General features: G+C 37.7%; 1 protein-coding gene across 5 annotated transcripts in view; it reads right to left on the bottom strand.

Annotated features, from left to right (window-relative positions):
- The window catches only part of WDFY3 (WD repeat and FYVE domain containing 3), a 278,171-nt gene that overhangs the window by 196,928 nt on the left and 58,553 nt on the right, over nt 1-22,690 (bottom strand). The window contains exon 1 of one of the 5 annotated variants that reach the window (XM_059173440.1): nt 17,150-17,173. The exons of the other annotated variants lie outside the window; for them this stretch is intronic. The gene's annotated coding sequence lies outside the window, so the exon portion shown is untranslated. Of the gene's footprint in view, nt 1-17,149; nt 17,174-22,690 lie in introns of those variants that run through there. 5 annotated transcript variants of the gene reach the window in all.

Below are 22,690 nucleotides of genomic sequence, written 5' to 3'. Positions count from 1 at the left end.
GAAAAATGCTGTTGTTATTTTGATAGGGATTACATTAAATCTCTAATATTGCTTTGGGTAGTATGGATATTTTAACAATATTGATTTCTCCCATTTCATGAGCATGGAGTATCTTTCCATTCGTTTGTGTTTGCTTCAATTCTTTTCATCAGTTTATAGTTTTAGAATATGGGCCTTTCACCTCTGGTTATGTTTATTCCTAAGTACTTAATTATTTTTGTTGCAAATGTAAATGAGACAGTCTTCATAATTTTTCTTTCTGCTATTTCATTTAGTGTATGGAAATTTAACAGATTTCTGTATATTAATTTTGCATCCAGTGACCTTACTGAACTCATTCTGTCAGTTCTAGCAGTTTTTATGGTGGAGTCTTTAGGGTTTTCTATAATATTAAATCATGTCATCTGTAAATAGTGAAAGTTATATTTCTTCCTTACCAATTTGGATGCATTTCTTTTTCTTATCTGATTGCTATGGCTAGGGCTTTGCAGTATTATGTTGAATAAAAGTAGTAAGAGTGGACACCCTTGTCTTGTTCCTGACCTTACACCTTACAGGATAAGCTCTCAGTTCTTCACCATTGAGTATGATGGTGGTCTTGCGTTTTTTGTATGTGGCATTCATTATGTTGAAGTATGTTCTCTCAAAACTGACTTTGTTGAGAGGCTCCTTTTTTTTTTTTTTTTTTTTTTAACCATGAATGGATGTTGTACTTTGTCAAATGCTTTTTTTCTGCATCTACTGAGATGATCATATGTTTTTTTTTATCTTTCCTCTTATTAATGTGATGTATCACCTTGGTCGACTGGTGACTATTGAATTACCCTTGCATTCTGGGAATAAATTCCACTTGATCCTGCTGAATGATTTTTCAAAAGTATTGCTTGATCTGGTTTGCTAAATTTCATTGAGGATTTTTTGCATCTATTTTCATCAGAATTATTGGCCTATAGTTCTTTTTGTAGAGTCATGCTGCCCTCATAGAATGAATTTGGAAACTTTTCTTCTTCTATTTTTTTGAATAGTTTGAAAAGAATAGGTATCAACCCTTTTAAATATTTGGTAGAATTCCCCAGCCATCTGGTCTTGGACTACTATTTGTTGCGAAATTTTTGATTACTGATTCAATTTCATTACTGGTAATTGATCTGTTCAAATTTCTTATTTCTTTCTGATTCAGTCTGCAGAGATTGTATGTTTCTAAGAATTTATCCATTTCATCTAGGTTGTCTAATTTGTTGGCATATGATTTGCCTTATCTTCTCTTATAATTCTTTGTATTTCTGTGGTGTTGGTTGTGTTATTTTTCCTCTCTAAGGGGCAGTTTTACATTACTCAATCTTGCATTTTGCTTCTCAGTATGTACTCCAAAGAAATTCGAATGGGTAATAACTTACAAAAAGATGTTTACTATACTGCTGTTTGTGGAGACTAGAGGGCTGGAGGCTATTTACAGGTTCATCACTGCTCATCACCAAGAGGAGTAAGTTAAACAGGACTGGTACACAACCATATAAATTCATTTAAAAGTATATGTTCCACAGAGGTGCATCTTAAAAATATAATGATGAGTGAAAGGAACTAAAAATAGTATCAAGTATATAATACAATACCATTTTTTAAATTAAAAACACATGCACATAAAACAAATATTTTACAAGAACACATACTAACTAAAGAGAGTACTAAATACCTCAAAATTATTGTGCCTGTCCCCATTAAATTACAGGTCTTTAAAGGAAATAAATGCTTTGTAATACTTCTGAATTTAGTTAAATAAAAACCAACAAACTGCCATTTTATGTAAGAATTGTGTATTTACCCTATGATAACTAAAATAAAATACTTAAAAACCATTTCATTTCTTAAATGAGTTTCAACTGAACCACATTTAAATCACATACTAGTTGCTATTTTTTTCTAAAGTGATTCTTAGTTCTCAATTTAACCTTTTTAATCCTTTTAATCCTCTGACATTTAAAAAATCCTTTAAAGGAGACTTTTTCCACTCCGCAAGTAACAAGAAAAAAACTTGTATGTGTAGGAATATCTGGCTAAACATTTTTCTAAAACCATGTGTGATTGTTAGAATGGCACAAAGTCTGGAGAGACTTCTCCACCCTCTTGGGGATGAAGGAATAACTTTCAGCTGGAGATGATAATCTGGCATTATCATAACCCTTAAGGAAATAGGACCTGGTTCAGAGAAAGAAGGGCCACACTTCCAGAAAGATTTCCAGTATAGAGAGGAAAAAAGAAATAAAACTGGTTTCTTTATTACATTAAAATAAATTGTGCAGGGTTTGGGGGGGGGGGTTTGTTTTGGTTGTTTTTTTTTTTTTTTTTTAGATTTATTTATTTGACAGAGAGAGCACAAGTAGAGCAGCAGGCAGAGAGAGAGAGGGGGAAGCAGGCTCCCTGCTGAGCAGGGAAACAATTCGGGGCTCGATCCTAGGACCCTGGAATCATGATCTGAGCTGAAGGCAGCTGCTAAACCAACTTAGCCACCCAGGTGTCCCAATTATGCAGTTTTTTTTTTTTTAATAAAGATTTTATTTATTTATGAGAAAGAGAGAGAGCAGGGAGAGGAGCAGGAGAGGGACAAGAAGACCATACTGTGTGTGGAGCCTAACTCGGGGCTCCATCTCAGGACTCTCAGATTGTGACCTGAGATAACTGACTGAGCCCACCCAGGTGCCCCAAACTGTGCAACTTATAATGATAAATCTGAGTTTTTTTCTGATCCTCAGACAAGTCTACCCATGATCTTCATTAATAAAAAAAAAAAAAAAATCACATTGGGAATACCAAGATGATTCTGTAGTATTCAATAACCTAGATTTGGCTTTAATTAAAAAATCAGCTTCTATTAGTATCTTGTGGTCATTACAACTTTGTCATAATCTCCCTCCCATTTTTTCCTATGGCTATATATTAAGAAACTATGGCTCAGAATGATGACTTTTGCACTATAATATTCTGAATTAAGAGTAAATTATAAAATGTCAGTCATTTTGTTAGGAAGATCTTTGGGACGCAGTGGTGAATGTCAATAACAATTAGCCCATGCTCATTTACCACTTGCTCTGATATGTCAACTCTTTTTTTTTTTTTTTTAAAGATTTATTTATTTATTTATTTGAGAGAGAGACAGTGAGAGAGAGCATGAGCGAGGAGAAGGTCAGAGGGAGAAGCAGACTCCCCATGGAGCTGGGAGCCCGATGCGGGACTCGATCCCGGGACTCCGGGATCATGACCCGAGCCGAAGGCAGTCGTCCAACCAACTGAGCCGCCCAGGCGCCCCATATGTCAACTCTTAAAAATGACATGATACCTGATCTCATGGAGGTTATTCTGGGTCTCATACCGGCGAAGCATGCTATAGCAGGGAAACACACAGCACTAAGGAAAAGTATAGCAGGGAACCTGATCGAGCTCTGGGGTGACAGGGCTATGGGGAAGAAAAGTATCAGGGAAAATAAGCACATTTTTAAAAGATTTTCAATAAGAGAGGGGCACCCGGATGGCTCAGTTTGTAAGTGGCTGAGTCTGGCTCAGATCATGATCTCAGGGTCCTGGGATCAGGACCCACGTCCTTGGGCTCCGTGCTCAGCAGGGAGTCTGCTTCTCTCCCTCTGTTTCTGCCCCTCCCTCCCCACGCCCTGAACTCTCTGTCTCTCTCTCAAATAACTAAATAAAACCTCTTTTAAAATTTTTTTTCTCAACAATAGGGGGAAAAAAACAGAATTCACTGGCCTCTCCACGGGCTATTTTAACCAATCAGGTTTGTGCAGCTTTGTTCTCTCAATGTTAATTCTTCACACGCAAACTTCTACACACTGGTTTATAATCAGTTTTTCCAAGTGGAAAACACCAGCCATTCTGCCCTTGAATCATTTTAGGAGTCTAAAGGGACAGCATCAGCAATTAGTAGCCAGTGCTGGAGTTAATCCCTAAGGAACTCTTGTTTCCTGCCTCTGCATCGGTTTTTGTCTAGGAAGTACAGACTTGAAAACCACAGCCAACTACAATAAAATGTATTCATTTATTTCCTACCACAGAATGGTATAAAGCTTACTGCATAGACGAAGAAGCTGAAGTTCAGAAAGGTTACAGCGACTTGCCAAAAAGATCCAATAAGTAGAATTAGCTGAAATCTGAATTCAAGACAATTTATTCCAAGTCCATTGCTCTTCCTATTAAATGGAAGCTGTCTCTTTGTCGTTGTGAAATAATTTTATTTATGAATGCAACTGTGACTATTTTCTAGCGATTCCTAGCAATGATAGTACTATTTGTTCTTCCCCAAAACATTTGGACAAAATTATCCCAAGTATTTTTGTCCCCAAGAAGTTAAAAACACACACACACACAAAGTCCATGTTTACTCTGTGTATCTTCTACCATGGATGGGTGTAACCACACTAGCAATGAGAAACATGATTCATGAGTAATATCTTGGCTGAGAATCCTTAGTATTTCTAGATGCATCTGACACATAAAGGAAATGCCATATACACCTAGCTATATTTTCTTTTCCTTTAAGTTTCCTGTTCTCTTTAATTGAAGTCTTCCCCGGGCCTCACACCATGCATTCAACAACATAACCCCAAATATGGAATAATATTCAGAATATTAAGGAAAAAATTTCCTGGAAGGATTCATCAAAGAAAAATACAAATTAAAAGAGTATTAATAATTACATATATTATATTATGTAATTTAACATGCTCTGAATAATTTTTCTCATTAAAGAGAAAAAATGAGGTAATAATCCTAAAAAAAATTTCTTCCAACATCAATAGAAACTATTCATCTTATTCTCTGGGGAATAAAGTATTTTTTTTAAATAAGATGAACACTTTGATTTAAAAGATAAACCCAGGGGCCCCTGGGTGGTTCAGTCAGTTAAGTGTCTGCCTTTGGCTTAGGCTATGATCTCAGGCTCTGGGATGGAGCCCCCCACACCCTCAGGCTACCTGCTCCACAGGAAGCCTGCTTCTCCCTCTCCCACTCCCCAGCTTGTGTTCCCTGTCTCACTCTCTGTGTCAAATAAAAACTCTTAAAAAAAAAAAAAGGACAAACTCAATTCCACATAGGAGGGAGATCAGATGGTATTTGTCTTTCTCTGACTGAATTATTAGATCATACACCTGAAACTAGTATTACACTGTATGTTAACTAGCAGGAATTTACATAAAAACTTAAAAAGTAAAAATTAAAAAAGAGAAATTCAAAGTTTCATAAAATATTTTCCCTGAATATTCACTATAAATGTAAACTATTTCTGCCCTGCCTTGTCTAGTGTTTTTACCTTGTTTGCAGGCTAAGCTAAGTGGTGTGGTGGAGCCAGTTCATAACAGCTTATCAGAGCTGATGGCTTAATTTTCAGAAATGTAGAAAGCTAGTTGTCAAGCCATTAATAGCCTGAAACCAGCCATGATGAGAGTATTTACACCGAAGAAATCAACAAATGCTAAGAATCAGGGTTTCTTGGGGTTTTTCCCTAGAGAGCCAGTTGTTAAACATATACCAGCACACCTCTGTGCCTGGGCCTCACTAGCACTTCAGAAGCTTATTAGTTTATGCACTTCATTATGTCTCTTCTTTTTCTCCTCAAGTCTGATTATGTGCTTTCAATTATTTTGTTCCAAGTCCTAGCCTTAAAAATACTTTGAATTTAACCTTGAAAAATTAAGATATTATGACTAAGGATCTAAATTAAAAATATTCTTTCACCAAAACATTCTCATAGGAAATGTTTTCTGTCACTTTAAGGGCCAAGTCTCTACTTTTTGTGAGGTTGCTGATATGAATATTGTGATTGAAGTTTATACATGTGCTCTCACAAAATATAAATGTATACAGCATCAATACTAAAACTTTTATTGTCTTCTAAGGAAATAGATTTTACAGTGTTGAATATTCAGAGACCCTCTGCATTAAGTATGAATCAATATTATGGGGGGAAAAAGAGGATAAAAATCTCTTGGTCTGCTTTTACTGAAGAAACAGAGCTAAGAGGCTATAACTTCTATAAAGGCAATGAGAACGGATTTAGAGCATTTAAATGTCCTCAGTATGTGATGTAAAATTTCTGGCAGATTCATAAAAATGGTACATCACAGATGGACAAGGAATAGGCTGGCAAGAGTCAAGGATGGTAGTAAAAGGGTTCTGGAGTCAGGAAAACACAGGTTTTAAACTCTGTCCCTCCCACTAACTGTGTGACCTCAGGAAAGTGAGTCAAACTACTGTAAGCCACATACTATTGGTACTGGCTTTACAGTGCTGTTAAGAAAAGAATGTCAGGGGGAGGCCTGGGTGGCTCAGTGGGTTAAGCTGCTGCCTTCAGCTCAAGTCATGATCTCAGGGTCCTAGGATTGAGCCCTGCATCAAGTTACCTGCTCAGCAGGGAGCCTGCTCCTCCCCCTGCTTGTTCTCTCTCTCAAATAAATAAAATCTTTAAAAAAATAAATAAAACAAAGGTATGTCAGAATACATGTGATGTGACTATCACCTAAATAATCAATGTCTAGTTATTACATAATTAGAATGAGTTGCAACTAAACCAAGTCAATAACTCTGAATTAAAAAAAAAAAAAAACTATTTTAATGAACAAAGATAGAGAATACCTGTTTCAAAGTCTTACAACTAATGGGGCACCTGGCTGACTTGTAGGGGGAGTGTGCAACTCTTAATCTTGGGGCTGTGAGTTGAAGCCTTATGTTGGGTGTAGAGATTACTTAAGAAAAAATAAACAGGCGCCTGGGTGGCTCAGTGGGTTAAGCCGCTGCCTTCGGCTCAGGTCATGATCTCAGGGTCCTGGGATCGAGTCCCACATCAGGCTCTCTGCTCAGCGGGGAGCCTGCTTCCTCCTCTCTCTCTCTGCCTGCCTCTCTGCCTACTTGTTATCTCTGTCTCTCTCTCTGTTCAATAAATAAATAAAATATTTAAAAAAAAAATAAAAATAAAAAAAAAAAAAAGAAAAAAAAAAGAAAAAATAAACAAAAATCTTATAAAAACAAAACAAAACAAAAACCAAACAAGTCTCACAACCAGTGGATGAGAAATATGGTGGGAGTTAAGGCTCACCCTGTTTCTATAATGTACCTTCCTGTATTACAGAGGCTATAAAGCAAATGGCAGGGTTTTCAGACTTCCATGTGAATAGGTGCTTGCTGCAATTGAGGTTCAGCCAATCAAACTTACTTGCCCGAATTCTGAAAGGCAGAAGTGAAGCAGAGACCACACTCTGCTGACATTTACATTTTTAGCTGCAGTGTTAGCAGAGATCTCAGCATCCAGTAGGGAAGCAGGGGATGACACATCCCATTTGGCTGGCCCCTCCCACTGGCTGTAAAGCAAGCAGCAGTAAAGGTCGCTTCCTCAAATGGCACTGACAGTGAGTCTTCAGAGCAAAGCTGGCAAACTTCTGTCTGCTAAGAGCCAGGTAATCAATACTTTACCATGTCATTTCTGTTATAACTATCTAACACCGCCACTGTGGTGTGAAGGTAACCGTAAATGATAGGTAAATAAGTAAGTATCATTGTGTTCTAATAAAACTTCATGTATGAACACTGAAATTTGAATTTCATATATTTAGAGGCCACAAAAAATTCCTTGTCCCCCTCCCCGCCGCCCCAACCATTTAAAAATGCAAAAACCAGGGCGCCTGGGTGGCTCAGTCTTTAAGTGGCTGCCTTTGGCTCTGGTCAAGATCCCAGGGTCCTGGGATGGAGCCCCAGATCCCATACAGCTCCAGGTTCAGCATAGGGTTTCCTGCTCAGCGGGGAGCCTGCTTCTTTCTCTCCCTCTGCTGCTTCCCACTTGGTGTGCACTCTCTCTCTCTCTCTAATAAATAAGTAAAATCTTTTTTTAAAAATGCAAAAACCATTATGAACAGAGGGACATACATAAACAGTTTAGGTTCCCTACTGGTGACAGTCTGCTAATCCCGCCAACAGTATTCTGATCTACAGGGAAAGAAGCAGATCCCCCAACAGCCCGACTCTGAAGTATAGCAGTGGGAAAGGTTTGTAAAAGGTCAAGACCCATGAGCCTAAAAGCTGTTTGTTCAGCCCTTCCTTCTCTCTGTAAGCCATTAAAAAGCTGCAATAAGTATCTTCCTACTGTAACTGCCTAGAATGAATTCTGATCTTCTCAACTAAATCCTGACTGATTTATAGTACAACTACATACACATTAATTAAATATCCAGTGTTTCAATCATTTCATAAATGCCATTTTTATAATTATTTTACATGAATCAGGGTAAAAATAAAGACAAATTACTGCTATTTGCTGATAATGTCTCTTAAGCCTCTCAAGAGGGAACTCCCAGCTTTCATAGGGTATAAGAATTAATTCTATGTTGCCTACTAGAACACCTCTGTTTTCATTTATTTGCTTAATAATCTATGCAACAAGTATTTATTAAGCAACATCTATGTGCCAGGCACTGTTCTAGGTGCAGGAACACAGAAGGGAAATAGAAAACCCTACTAACTACATGTCCTTTTAGAGCTTAGATGCTGGTAGGGAAGAGGAAAAACAAAATCAACATATAGGCCTGGTGGTGAGACGGCTGTGAAGGAAAATAAAGTAAGCTTTGGAAACAGAGTGCTTCCAGGGTTGCTGTCTGAGTCTGCATGGTCAAGGAATACTTTTCTAAAGAGTGAGCACAAGACTAGAAACCTGAATCAGGGAGGGATCCATAAGCATTTCAAGGGGAAGAATTTTCCAGGCTGAGGGACAAGCTAAATCAAAGGCTCAAGGTAAGAACGTGCTTAGCATGACTGAAGAACTGTAATGAAGCCAGCATGGCTGAGGCACAGAGAAGAGGAAAACTCGAAACTGTCAATTGTCTGCACTGTGATTCAGGATTTACTTCTCATCCGCTGCTTTCCATCAAGTGATGCCAAGATGACAGCTCAGTAAACTACCTCCTCACTCTGCTGCTTCTTCCCCCCTGTTTCCTACATAAAAAGTCTGTTTCTTTTCCTGCAGCCTTTCCTCCTTGCCTGGCACTCTGTAGTCCACAGGCCACCTACTCTAGGAGAGCTCTGTGCTGTGTTTAAGATTTTTCACAGTTCTTCAATTTATTCTAAAGTTCACAGTATCTGGCAGATCTTGCACTCTGGGGCTTGGGATTGTGGTTTCCTCATTTCACTAAAGTTTAAAGATTTCCTCTCTATTCTTTACTCTTAGTTTGTTCAGTTAGTATGAGGAAGAAGAGAACACAAATGCTTTTACCCGGTTATCTCTAAATGGAAATCCTTTATTTTAGACATATATTAACATAGGTATGTCTATAGATGAGTAAACTTAAGTTTCTCAACTTCTACATTTTCTTTTCTTTTTTTTTCAATTCCTACATTTCCAATTTCAATCAACAGACTTTCCTATTTGAAAATCTAGATCACTCAGGTCTATAGACTATAGATTATAGATCACGAAGATCTATAAGCAGATAATTCTTGTTTAAAAAATTATGACAAAATCAATTTAAATGCATATGAAAGTATTTAAAGTAAACATAAAACTGGAAACTACAGTAAATTTCTACTATGACACTTATATTAAAGCTACAAAATGATAAAAGGCAAATAGGTATCAATATCCAAATGAATAACCAGTACAAAGAGAAAAAAAGGTCAAAACAACAGAATATATGTTAAGTAAATATAGCATTATTACTTTGAAGAACATGAGCTGTTCTCTGATTATAATTAATAAGAGCTTACTTTGGTTTTGATTTAAATAATATTCAAAATGTCCTGCACTTACCAGATAAATGATTTGGATAAAAAGTATTCTTTCGAATCATCTACAGACACTTTAAAAAATGTCAGATCTTGTGAAATACGTCAAGCAGAGAGAGTCAATTATCATACGGTTTCACTTACTTGTGGAGCATAAGGAATAACATGGAGAACATGGGGATATGGAGAGGAGAAGTGAGTTGGGGGAAATCAGAGGGGGAAATAAACCATGAGAGACTGTGGACTCTGAGAAACAAACTGAGGGTTTTGGAGGGGAGGGGGATGAGGGGTTCGTGAGCCTCCTAGTGGGTACTGTGGAGGGCATGTATTGCATGGAGCACTGGGTATGGTGCATAAACAATGAATCTTGGAACACTGGAAAAATAAAATTAAATTTAAAAAAGTCAGTTCTTTTGGGCGCCTGGATGGCTCAGTGGGTTAAGCCTCTGCCTTCGGCTCAGGTCATGATCTCGGGGTCCTGGGATGGAGTCCCAAATCAAGCTCTCTGCTCGGCAGGGGGCCTGCTTCCTCCTCTCTCTGCCTGCCTCTCTGCCTACTTGTGATCTCTCTCTGTCAAATAAATAAATAAAATCTTTTTAAAATAAATAAATAAATAAAAATTTAAAAGTCAGTTCTTTTAAACGGGTAAACATCTTCCCCAATCTCAGTAAGTCCTTTCTTTACAAATGCAGTTTAGCTCTTACTAAATTATCAAAAACACTGAATTAGTGAGTTCAAGTAATTATAAAGTGTGCAAAAATGTATGTTTCAATTTTTATTTTCTTGTTTATTTACAAATACTTCCTATAGCCAAGTGCACTACTGGGTCCATATCCTCTAGGGACACACAGTTAAGCCCAAAGATATTACAGAAGTGATAAGTGCTAAATAAACAATAAATATAGAAACAAGAATTATCAATATAGAAGATGACATCTGAACTAAATCTTGGATACTGAACAGTTCCTTCAGCTGACAATGGGCCAGAGCTTATTTCTAGTGAACAGACAAAATATACACAGAAGAGAAGGCACAAGACATGCTGCTGTGCCCTGATCGAGCTGGCAAAGCTGGATCACAGGATAAATGTAGGGGGAAACTGGAGACGAGGCTTGCACAATAGGTAGACAAAGCAGATCATAAAAAGCCTTATACACCAAGATAACAATAAACTCCTAGTGAGCAGGAGAGTAATAAATGTTGAGAAAATATTTCCAAACATCATGTAAATGGTGAAATGGAAACTTCAATGATCCTTCAGTGAAAAAGGCAGTGCCTATGGAGGTAGGGGTGAGGAACAACAGTAAGGGAAAACAGGAGAAATGTCACCAACACAGTACAAACAATCTGGGAATGGGATGTCTTTCAGGATCAGAGGAAATGGATGAAGGTGATGGAGATTTCCAGCCCTAGTGGTGAATGGGAGTGCCATGAACTAAGTCAGGAAGTACAGTAAAGGAATAAGGATTAGTGGGAAAGATAAAAAGAGACAAATATGGACATGGTGAAACAAAAGGGCCGGAAGACAATGTTAAAGCAAAGTGCAAACCCAGATTTGGGTTCAGAAGAGGAAAAAGCAGATATATATACCTAAATAACACATCCAAAACAAGAAGAAATATACCAAATAATAAGCAGGTATCTTCAATTTCATTGACAATGAGGTTAATGTCTACTTTCTAAGTAGTAAAAAACATAAGCATATGTTTTTATTGCATAAAAACTTTTATGCATAACTGCATAACTTTTATTTTTTTAGAAGATTTTATTTATTTAAAAAAAAATTTTTAGGGGTGCCTGGGTGGCTCAGTGGGTTAAAGCCTCTGCCTTTGGCTCAGGTCATGGTCCTAGATCAAGCCCAGCATCGGGCTCTCTGCACAGCAGGGAGCCTGCTTCCCCCACCCACCCACCTCTGCCTGCCTCTCTGCCTACTTGTGATCTCTGTCTGTCAGATAAATAAATAAAATCTTTAAAGAAATTTTTTTACTTATTTGTCAGAGAGAAGAGAGAGCACAAGCAGGGAGTGTAGCAGGCAGAGGTTGAAAGGGGCTCCCTGTTGAGGAAGGAGCCCAATGATGGGGACTGACCCCAGAACTCTGGGATCATGACCTGAGCTAACTGCAGACGTTTAACCAACTGAGCCATCCAGATGTCCCTCCAAAACTTTTAAAAAGCATGTTTGGCCATTGAAAAAGACTTTTTGAAATTTAAAATATACATGGCATTGGGCACCTGGGTGGCTCAGTCCTTAAGCATCTGTCTTTGGCTCAGGTTATGATCCCAGGGTCCTGAGATGGAGCCCCACATTGAGCTCCCTGCTCAGCAAGAAGCCTGCTTCTCCCTCTCCCATTCCCACCCCCCTACTTGTGTTCCCTCTCTTGTTGTCTCTCTCTGTCAGATAAATAAATAAAATCTTTTAAAAAATAAAATATACATGGCATTAAAAAAAAAAAAAGATACGGGACGCCTGGGTGGCTCAGTGGGGTAAAGCCTCTGCCTTCGGCTCAGGTCATGATCCCAGGGTCCTGGGATTGAGCCCCACATCGGGCTCTCTGCTTAGCCGGGAGCCTGCTTCCTCCTCTCTCTCTCTTTCTCTCTCTCTGCCTGCCTCTCTGCCTACTTGTGATCTCTGCCAAATAAATAAATAAGATCATAAATAAATAAATAAATATTTTTAAAAGATACTAAAACAAATATACAATAAAGGTAAATATGCCACCACTGGACCCCAGGTGGCCTCCCAGAATCAATCGTCATTACTAATTTCTTGAGCGTCTTTGCAAAAATATGCAATATATGTGTAAGTATATAGACGCATATATTCTATGCATGCTCCTTTAAGTAGCTGATGAAAAATAAATAATTCCCAAGAAGATATATTTTGTATTTCCCTTTTTTTTTTTTTTTAGAGATTCTATTTATTTGAGAGAGAGAGTGTGTGAGAGAGTGTTGGCGTAAAAGGGGGAGGGGCAGAGGGAGAAGCAGATTCCCTGAGTCGGGATCCCAGTGTAGGGCTGGAGCCCAGGACCCCGCGATCATGACCTGACCCAAATGCAGTTGTTTAACTGACTAAGCCACCCAAGCACTCCATTTTGTATTTCCTACATATGATATTATATTAGTCAAATTTATAATAACAGGACCAAGAATCTAATCAATTAAAAACCATGTTTCTGCTCCTGAGTAATGTGTAATTTTAATTTCCTAATAAATTTAATGGTAATAAATATTAAAAACAAAACCCCACTAGTTTCTCTTCCCATACACTGACCTTTAGGGAATTCCTTAGGTAACAGGTTCTGAAAGTGTGAGCTCAATAAGGCCCATTCCCTTAATGATATTTTACTCAAGCCTTAAAATCTGGGCTCAAAGTACAAAGAGGGGAAGGGGGAAAGATTATGAATTAGTCTCTCATTCAGAATATTTTACTCAACATGGCTAGCCCAGGTCCACCAATTACCTCACACATGAGGGAATTTCAACCTTGCTTGGACACTGTAATGAAATAGAGATTTTAAAAAGGATATTAATGCCCAGTACACATCCATATTTAAACTGAAAGCTCTGGGGCTAGAGCTCAGGTGTTTTTCTCACAAGTTCCTAGTTGATTCTAACATGCATCCAGGACTGAGAACCACCAACCATAGAAATTATAATCAGATTTTATGGAAGTTGCCCTTAACCTTTTTATTTTGTTACTACATAATGTTCAAGAATGGGAAATGTACTTTAAAAATTCTTAAGGGCAGGGGTGCCTGGGTAGCTCAGTCAGTTCAGCATCTGGCCTCAGCTCTGGTCATGATCCCAGGGTCCTGGAATAGAGCCCTGCATTGGGCTCCCTGCTCAGTGGGGAATCTGCTTCTCCCTCTCCTTCTGCCCTCCCCCCCATCCTGCCCCATTCTTACTCACTCACTCACTCACTCACTCGCTCACTCTTTCATGTCCTCTCTCTCAAATAAATAAACACAATCTTTTAAAAAATAAAATAAATGAATAGAATCCTTAGGAACAAAGGTGGCACTAAATTATCAGAGTGTTCCTAAGGCAGGACAAGGTGACATGGGAGATCTCACAGTACAGCACTGCAGTCTTCTTCACCTGATATTCTCTGGACAAGCCTGCTCTAGATAGCACATTATGGAAAAACAGGATCAAATTCTGAAAATCTCCCCGAATTACAAAAAGGTTATGTACTTAGCGACGACCAAACTTGTGTTTAAATTTAGTAACTTCAGAACCAGATACAATAACCACTGCTTGGCTGCAAAGAGATCAGAAGTGAAGTGAACATGTCAAACTCCCAAGAAGCAGCGTACCCAAGAACTTCTTTTACAGGGACTCTAACCAGGGTGACATGGAAGAGCTGAGACCTGTGTTGTCGAACATAGCAGCCATTAGCCATATGTGGCCATCAAAACTTAAATTCAGGGCGGCCTGGGTGGCTCTGTCGTTAAGCATCTGCCTTCGGCTCAGGTCATGATCCCGGGGTCCTGGGACGGAGCCCCCCATTGGCCTCCCTGCTCAGCAGGAGGCCTGCTTCTCCCTCTCCCACTCCCCCTGCTTATGTTCCCTCTCTTGCCGTGTCTCTGTCAAATAATAAATAAAATCTTAAAAAAAAAAAAAACTTAAATTCAAATTGATTTAATTAAATAAAAAATAGAATTTCTCAGCTGTAACAGCCACATCTAAAGTACCCAACACCCACATGCAGCTAGTGAATAGCATATGAAGAACCAAATGTCACAGAGGATATATTTGACAGTGCTGGCTTGGGAATAATGAACCTCTGCAACTGCTTATTATATCTGTGATACAATATATTCTAGGAAGATGGTCTACAATTTTTATTTGATTCTCAAAGAAGACCATCTATGATTCACTTGCCAGTGCCCAAGCCCACAGAAGGTAGGAAAAAGGTTGTTTTCCAAAGAGTTACCTCTTATAAAAAGCATGTATTAACAGGAGCACTTCCCACTCACAGACATAACCTTTCAACCATCACATTAAGACAAGTGGGACTACGATCAGTACAAAATGTTCTTCCACTTCAATAATGCTATCATTCATGATCCTGGGGCTTCACTGCTTTTCCAGAAGAGCAAAACGAACTATAAACCACAATCAAAAAGATGCACTTCTTCTGCTTTATTCACCATCTCCAAGCTAATGGTATAGCCAAGATTCTTTGTTTCCCTTTCAACCCCAAATACCTGCTTTTGTAGCCATGGGAACCACAACAAAATGTTACTTACGGAAAGCTAATTCTGCATCCTACAGACAAAATAACAGAAACAACAGAGCAACTGTAGAATCCTGTTCCTTAGACTAACTCCAAAGACATGGATACAAACCTAAGATTTAATGCCTAAGATGTCATCAAGAACTTACACAAAATACAAAGTAAAGGGTCTCCTAGATGAGCTTCCATTATGGATAGCCAGTCTGGGTCTGGTATTGAAAGAATGAACAAACACTTCTAAACAGACTACATGTCATAATATGATGGCTGCCTATTCAGTTACACCCAATTTCAAGGATAAAATCAACTGTTTGATTTAAAAACCTATCAGCTCTCACTGTGACTCAATATTCCTAATACATCCCTGAAAGACACAACATCCCTGAATATCTTAGTATCTTAAGTAAGTCAATAAAATCACTGAAAGAAGGATATGCCCTTTATCTGGGAAGGAAAGATCCACCTAAACCAAAAGAACCCACATGAATATGAATAGAAATAGAAGGCAAAACAGATCCTTAATGTAGGACAAGACCAAAGTCTGTCTTAATATAAATTATGTAGGCTTGATGTGGGAACTATAAGGTCTGAGTTTATCAACATTCCATAGTCAAATATTATTAAACTGAGTATTTAAAAATCAATGGGCTGGCAGTTTCTTATCAAGTGAAACCTGTATTTATCATGTCCCTGGCAATCCATTACTAGATATTTACCACTGAAAAGGGGCTGGCAAATTATGGCCACATGCCATATCTGGCCCACCTCCTGTTTGACAAATGAAGTCTTCTTGGAACACAACTACATCCATTCATTTATGTACTGTGTGTGGCTGCTTTCATGTTACAAGAGCAGAGTAACTACAACAGAGATCCTGTGGTCTAAAATACAGAATATCTAGGGCACCTGGATGGCTCAGTGGGATAAGCCTCTGCCTTCGGCTCAGGTCATGATCCCAGGGTCCTTGGATGGAGCCCCACATCGGGCTCTCTGTTCAACAGGGAGTCTGCTTCTCCCCCTCTCTCTCTCTCTGTCTGCTGCTCTGCTCTACCTGTGATCTCTCTCTGTCAAATAAATAAATAAAATCTTTAAAATAAAAAAATAAAATAAAATACAGAATATCTAGTCCTTTACTGACCCCTGCACTTGAGAAATAACTTATGATCACACAAACTCTAAACACAAGTGTATAGAAGCTCAATTCATTATGGTCCATAAATGCAAACAACCCAAATGTCCTTCAACAGATTAATGGAGATGCAAACTGTGGCAAAGGCATACAACTCAACTATAAAAATGAATTAATTATTGATTCTTACAATAACTTGAATGATTCTCAAAGGCATTATTCTGCATGAAAGAAACCAGTCTCAAAAGGTTACATGCTGTATGATTCCATTTACATGACATTCTTGAAAAGAAAAAACTAAATTGATGAAGAAAGATTAGTGGTCACCAGGGGTTAAAGGAGATGGGACAAGGAACTGATAGGATAAGGAAGTTTTTGGGGTGATGTCTTGAAAAGAAAAAACTAAATTGATGAAGAAAGATTAGTGGTCACCAGGGGTTAAAGGAGATGGGACAAGGAACTGATAGGATAAGGAAGTTTTTGGGGTGATGTCCACATAGTGGCAGTGACTACACTAACCTATATATTTATCAAAGTTCACAGAACTGTATACCAACCAAAAGAAAATTTTTTTTCATAAAAATTTTAAAAAATAAAAAACTTGTCTACTAGGAGAATAATTTAAAGAAAAACAATAAGTTAACAAGAAAATAGTCTAAAAATTCAGGGCAAAGAATAAGAGTTTGCCAAGGAAGATCAGATCAGAAAGAGTGGTCTGGATAACTACATTCTTGGGTTTTATTCCTGGTTTTTCCATTGATTCATTATGAGGCATTAAATCAACAACCCATTTCACTATTTCTCTATGATTTTTATGCATATTTTGACAGGTGATATCTGAGGATGAATATAAAATACTCCACACAATATTTCCCCTGTCAAATATGACGTACTACTAGAAGAAATACCGCAATTCTACTTATTTCAGAATACTTCCATTCTGCCCCCCAGATTACTCATAAATATAAAGGTGTAGTTTATATCATAGTTCTCAGACCTTTTTACATACTCACATTTTCTCACTCTGCTTTCAAAGCTCTTTCACAACCCCAGCTGTCTAGAAAATCTGGCATCTCATTCCATACATACACCAAAAGACTCTACCACATATGTCTCGTTTTGTACATGGTCTGCAATTTTCTTTCTGGCAACTAGACCTGCAGGTTGTCCAGGAGCAGTCTGGAAACTGCTACCAAGAATTAAGCAAAAGGCAAATCTTGTAAATACAAAATAATTTTCAGGGAAGACAAGGAAATGGTTTAGTCCTTATACAGAATCAATGATAAAAACAACTTAAAAATTACGTATTTTATAATAAAATATATTTCAAAAAAAATCACACACAAAAAACTGAAAGATCAGATTCCTGTATCAGTAAGAACATTCAGACAAATTGCTTTGATTGTGTATAGTTAATAGACCATATCTCAAGACAGAGAACTCAAGAGTGACTACTATAAATCTATAATCAGTATATATATATAAATATATTATACTATTACATACTATATAATTACATATTAACTATTAATATATTAATATTATACCATATATACTATTATACTACTAATTAATATATTATCTATATAATATTAATATATTATCTATATTATATTATTAATCTATAAATCATTTATATCAAAATCAAAGGAAGAAAAAAAATTCTTGAGAAGAAAAAAATTTTAAGGGCCAAATAAATTTTTTATCATGACAGCACATCCAAAAGTCTTTACGTTTTTGTGGTGATTTTAAAATGTCAACAAATTCGGGACGCCTGGGTGGCTCAGTTGGTTGGACGACTGCCTTCAGCTCAGGTCATGATCCCAGAGTCCCGAGATGGAGTCCCGCATCAGGCTCCCAGCTCCATGGGGAGTCTGCTTCTCCCTCTGACCTTCTCCTCACTCATGCTCTCTCTCACTGTCTCTCTCTCAAATAAATAAATAAAATCTTTAAAAAAAAAAAAAAGTCAACAAATTCTCAGACGCTCCTATCTTCAGAAGGAGTCATCTATCTCCCTCCTGAAAAAGAACTCTCTTCTAACAAATACAATGTTGGGAGTAACACTATTTAATTTCTAGGAGTAGGTCATTAAAAGAGTTCAAATACTAGCTCTACCATTTATAATAATTCTTCTTTCAAGTCTGTTGTCAGAATTAGAGATAACATATGCAAAGCCTTTTACTTGGTGCCAGAATATAAGAAGCTTAACAAATAGTTTCTAAACAACCATTTATATTCCTCAAAATCTCATGGAAGATGTGTATTATCAATATTTAAAGATGAAAAAAGTGAGGTGCGTAGGTGGTACAGTTGGTTGAGCAGCCAACTCAAAGTCGGTTCAGGTCTGATCTCGAGGAGATCTAGCCCTGCTTCCGGCTCCATGCTCAGCACAATCAGCTTGTGTTTCTATGCCCTCTGCCCCTCCCCTGCATGCACACGCTCTCTAATTTGGAAAAAAAAAAAAAAAAAAAAAAAAAAAAAGTAAAGATGGGGCAGCTGGGTGCTTCAGTCAGTAAAGTGTCTGCATTTGGCTCATGCCCCGAGTTAGGGCTCCCAGCTCATTGCTGAGTAGGCTTCTCCTTCTCCCTCTGCCATTCCCCCTACTTGTGCTCTCTCTCATAAATAAATAAAATCTTTTTTTTTTTAAGATTTTATTTATTTATGAGAGAGAGGGAGCACACAAGGAGGGGAAGCAGCAGGAAGAGGGAGAAGCAGGTCCCTGCTAAGCAAGGAGCCCGATGTAGAACTTGATGCCAGGACCCTGGGATCACAATCTGAACCCAGGGCAGACAGTTAATCGACTGAGTCACCCAGGGATCCCAGAAATAAAATCTGAAAATAAAATAAAATAAAATAGAGATGAAAAAAGTTCTTTATGTTGTTAAATGAATTAAAGTCACAAACAGGTGAAGTTACACCAAATCACAAGGAATTTAAAGACTTTTAGACAAAATTCTTGCTTTCTATTAGGCTGAATCACACAAAATGCCATTTTTATTAGGTCAGAAGGGGTAGAGAGTATCAGCAATTTTATATAGTTAAACCTAACAGTTATAGAAGAAAATACAGTGACCACAGAAATATTATTGAGGAGGCTTTTTAAAATTACACGCTAAACTAAATTTATATTTCACATGTTATGGTATAAGAAAAATAAAACTCAAGACTGCTACAAAATGATAGTTTTTCTATAGCTATTTTAATATATCAGTTATTAACCCAGTCTCATCTGACAGCAAATAAAAGTTAAATATAAGTTGTATATAGTTACAGCATTCTCTATCAGAAACTCACTATGAGGCACTGAAAGTGAGGGAAGTGATACAGAATAAAGACTTAAGAACAATTCATAGATTTTAGCTTCTAGTGGAATACAAAAAATATGTTTCTTCAGTGAGCAACAGACCACTTTCTGCAATTCAGACAAAAGATGAGTCTTATAAAAGTCAGAAAAATGACTGGAAAATTAGCACCTTAAGAAAAGCACAAATTCCCATTCAAGAGCCGGGTGCTAAATAGTGGCCATGAAGTAAACACAGAGAAAGAATAATATTTGAAATATGCTCATGGTAAAAAGGAGAAAACACTATGTATTACAAGCTCCTTTTATATTTATTATTTAAAGTGTCAAATTATTCTGATTTAAATTTAGTAGTAATGGAAATATTTCTAAATATTTTATGCTTGAAATCATATTTTTACTTATTTATGACACTTAAGTTCTAGGTATTCATTTAATCCTCAAAACAACCCTGAAAGTACTACTATTACCCACATTTTACAGAATAGAAAAATTGAGGCATAGAGAGATTAAGTATCCCACGGTCACAAGACTATGATTGGATCCACAGTTAGTGTTCTTAACTTCATTACACAACCTCTCATATTCAGCTAACTTCATTATGTTACCTCTTAAACTTTATAGGCATGGATCCAAATATAGTCAATTTCCTTGTACCAACTCTGACAATTGAGGAAGAAGCCTAAATTAAAGTAAACTATTATTCTCAGGGTGCCTGGGTGGCTCAGTAGGTTGGGTGTCTGACTCTTGATTTCAACTCAGATCATGATCTCAGGGTGGTAAGACTGAGCCCCACTTTGGGCTGCACACTGAGCATGGAGCCTGCTTAGGATTCTCTCTCTCCCTCTCCATTTGCCCCTTCGCACTCATGCTGTGTCTCTCTCTGTCCCTCGAAAAATTAAAAAAAAAAAGTAAACTAGTATTCTCAGACACAATATTAAAAACTGCTGACTGGGGTGCCTAGGTAGTTCAGTTGATTAAGGGTAAGACTACTGATTTCAGCTCAGGTCATGATCTCAGGGTGGTGAGATCAAGCCACATACCAGAGTCTGTGCTGAGCATGGAGCCTGCTTAAGATTCTCTCTATAGCCTCTCTTTGCCCCTCCCTCGCTCCTTCTCTCTCTCAAAAACAGAACAACAAAAAAAAAAACCAACAACAAAAAACCTCTCTAACTTATTAATCTGTTAACAGTTTTCCACTGATCCTACTTTAGATAATCTTAACTTTATCTAACAAATCATTTGTTGAAAAACTGAACTATCACTTGCAAACTTAAACCAAAGATCATTCATTCACAGGGAGAAAGACAAACGTCTACTGGTTCACGAAGGTAAGTATGACAACCTTGCACAAGACACAGATAGATGGAATGGAAAAGCAACTGTGGGAAGGAAAAGAAACTTTTTAAATATAGAATATGTGGGCAAACCCTCAAAGATGATCTAGAAGTATTTTGGGGACTAATATTTCAGAAGTGAGTTGATCATTATAATGTTCTACTATGGGTTAGCAAACTTAGCTAATTGACAAAATTCCCAGCCCCCAACTGTTTTTGTAAATAAACTTACTGGAACATAGCATGCTCATTTGTGTTGTCTAAGGCTGCTTTTGTGCTATAACAGCAGAGTTGAATAGGGGCCACAGAGCTGAACATATTTATTATGTAGCCTTTACAGAAAGTTTGCTGACCTCTGTTACATTTACCAACACTGAGCAGAAAATAAATACAAAATCATATTCTGATCACTAAAAAATTGATTCTTAATGGATAAAGAAGATATGGTCCATATATACTATGGAGTATTATGCCTCCATCAGAAAGGAGGAATATCCAATTTTTTTTTTTTAAAGATTTTTTATTTATTTACTTGACAGAGAGAAATCACAAGTAGATGGAGAGGCAGGCAGAGAGAGAGAGAGGGAAGCAGGCTCCCTGCTGAGCAGAGAGCCCGATGCGGGCCTCGATCCCAGGACCCTGAGATCATGACCTGAGCCGAAGGCAGCGGCTTAACCCACTGAGCCACCCAGGCGCCCGGAATATCCAATTTTTGTATCAACATGGACCGGACTGGAAGAGATTATGCTAAGTAAAGTAAGTCAAGCAGAGTCAATTATCATATGGTTTCACTTACTTGTAAAGCACAAGGAATAACGCAAGGACATGGGGAGATGGAGAGAAGTGAGTTGGGGGAAACTGGAGGGGGAGACAAACCATGAGAGACTGTGGACTCTGAGAAACAAACTGAGGATTTTGGAGGGGAGAGGGTGGGTGTATTGCATGGAGCACTGGGTGTGATGCAGAAACAATGAATTTTGGAACACTGAAAAGAAATTTTTTAAAAAGCAAAAAAAAAACCAAAAAAAAAAAAAAAAAAAAAACCCAAAACCCAAAATTGATGCTTATTTGACATGAGCATAAGTTAATACCAAATTTATGTATCCTATGGCTAGAGACTTAAAGTTGAAAGGCTACCATATTTCATCAAAACTAAGAAAACCACCAACTATGACTATTATATGTACAAGAAAAAAACACTGCCAATTAAAAAGTGACACAATAATTTCCTAAAACATCTATTGCAAGATGATTCCAGTGTCAAAATACTGCATATGAGGGGCACCTGGGTGGCTCAGTGGGTTAAAGCCTCTGCCTTCGGCTCAGGTCATGATCCCAGTGTCCTGGGATTGAGCCCCGCATCCGGCTCTCTGCTGGGCAGGGAACCTGCTTCCCTTCCTCTCTTTCTCTGCCTACTTGTGATCTCTGTCTGTCAAATAAATAAATACAATCTTTAAAAAATATATACTGCATATGAGAAAAAAATGTGTATCTTATAATTGATGAGCTGTATCACTCTATAGTGATATAAATTCATATATAAAAGGGCTATGATACATCTACTGGACAAGGTTTTCCATTTGATCAGAGGGTTCTAGAAGGGAAAAGGAGTTTCTTACACCACTTTGCCAATATCTATAGGAACCAAGAAATACTAATAGGGAACAAAGGACTAAGGTTTTGCAGGCTATCCCACATGCAAGGCATAGTGCATAGTGCACTAGGTGCATATCCTTCTTCCAAAACACTGGTACCTGTACCGAGTACATTTAGGCGAGGGACTACTGAAATAATACATTCTCTTTGATATTAGACACATGAGCCTATATTTCAAAGTAACAGAATACCCCTCGAGTATAATCCACAGCAGGACACGCATGAAAAGTCTGTCTGAGTCACTGCTTTTTTTGGAAGGA

The sequence above is a fragment of the Mustela lutreola genome, chromosome 1 (genome assembly GCF_030435805.1).
Source record: "Mustela lutreola isolate mMusLut2 chromosome 1, mMusLut2.pri, whole genome shotgun sequence".
NCBI lineage: Eukaryota > Metazoa > Chordata > Mammalia > Carnivora > Mustelidae > Mustela > Mustela lutreola.
Note: the sequence above shows the minus strand (reverse complement) of the source record. Positions and strands in the feature narration are given on the sequence as shown.